The sequence below is a fragment of the Octodon degus genome, unplaced genomic scaffold (genome assembly GCF_000260255.1).
Source record: "Octodon degus isolate 3935 unplaced genomic scaffold, OctDeg1.0 scaffold00045, whole genome shotgun sequence".
Taxonomy (NCBI): Eukaryota; Metazoa; Chordata; class Mammalia; order Rodentia; family Octodontidae; genus Octodon; species Octodon degus.
This window is the reverse complement of record NW_004524621.1, coordinates 13,039,597-13,041,308: the sequence shown is the minus strand read 5'-3', so window position 1 is coordinate 13,041,308 and position 1,712 is coordinate 13,039,597.

The window sequence follows — 1,712 nt, the reverse complement described above, 5'->3', positions numbered from 1 at the left end:
CCCCAAAGGGACTTTTTTTGGTCTTATTTTTACTATTTTCTTTTTTGGTACCGGGAATCAAACTCAGGGCCTCGCGCTTGCTAAGCAGGCCCTGCACCACTGAGCCACATCCCTGGTCCTAAATACATTTTAAAAAATATATTTTATTAGTACATTCTAGATGTACATAATGATCACATTCATCATAGAGAATTTATACCTGTACATGATATTCCTTGGGGTTTTTTCCCCCGTTCCCCTACTCCCTTCAACTCTTCCCTTCCCATTTGCTTTCATGTTTTCCTTTTCTCATTTTTTTTTTGTCATTTCCCTTCTTTCCTTCCCCCTTTCCCTCTCTCTTGTTCCCCTCCCCATCTGAACATGTTCCTCCCATTTCAAAGTACATTTCTTATTTACACTTTTAGTTTAGTGTACTTATTTACACTTTTAGTTTTTCACACCAGGGAAACAATGCATTATTCACACATGTGTATCTTATTTATTTCACTTAAGAGTATGGACTCAAGGTGTCTCCATTTTCCTAGAAATGTCTTCACTGTATCCTTTTTTTTTTTTTTTTTTTTTTGTATTAAGTACAGGTCTACAGGGTCTCACTATGAAGATTGGACTTGTAGTGATCCGCCTGTGTTGGACTTGCCGTAACCCACCTGTGTTCAATCTCCCAAAAGCTGGGATTACAAACGTGGACCACCATGCCCAGTCTCCTTTGATGTCTCAGCGCGCCCCGGGGGCGGGGCCAGCATGGCACACCAGGGATCAAACCCTGGGTGCTGTGTCTGCCTAAGCAGGCGCTTTAATCTGCTGAGCTATATGGCCAGGCCTAGTGTATCCTTCTTTATGGCAGAGTAGAACTCCATTGCATAAAAATACTACATCTTCTTTATCCATTTAACCATTGATAGGCGCTTGGGTTGTTTCCAAGAGCTAGCTATGCCAAATTGTGCCACTCTAAACATGGGTGTGAGGGCCAGCCAAATAGTTCAGCAGATTAAAGTGCCTGCAGGCAGGCACAGAGGCCAGGGGTTCAGTTCCCCAGCCTGCCCCCAGGGTGTGCTGAGACAGCAATAGAGACTGGGTATGGTGGCTCGCCCACCTGTGATCCCAGCTCTTGGGAGGCTGTAAACAGGCGGATTACTAAGAGTCCGATCTAGTAATGAGACCCTGAACACCCTGTAGACCCTTCCCTAAAATACAAAACAAACAAACAAACATTGGTGTGTATATGTCCACCAACAGTGGAGAGGGCTTCCTTTTTCCACACAGCCCTACCAGCATCTGTAATTGGTTGATTTCTTTTTCTTTTTTTCTTTCTTCATTGTAACCAGCTCAGTCCACCCTGAGGGCAGGGCTGGCACAGCATGTGTGCCGGGGATCAAACCGCAGGACCTGCGAGCTTGCCGCTTGGCTAAGCTTGCCTAAGTAGGCGCTTGAGACCACTATCTTGCCAGCCTGGTTGATTTCTTGATAACAGCCGTTCTTTCTTGGATGAGATGGAATTTCAGTGTTTTAATTTGCACCTCTCAAATAACCAGTGATGTTGAACATTTTTTTAATTTGTATTTCTTCCTCTGAGGAGTGTGCATTCACCTCAGATGCCCATTTTTTGATTGAGTCTTTATTTTTTTTCAAAGTTTTATTGATAAACAGATAGCAATGAGACAGTTTCAAATCAAATCGGAAGTACAGTTTCAACAAATAATACACTGCATATA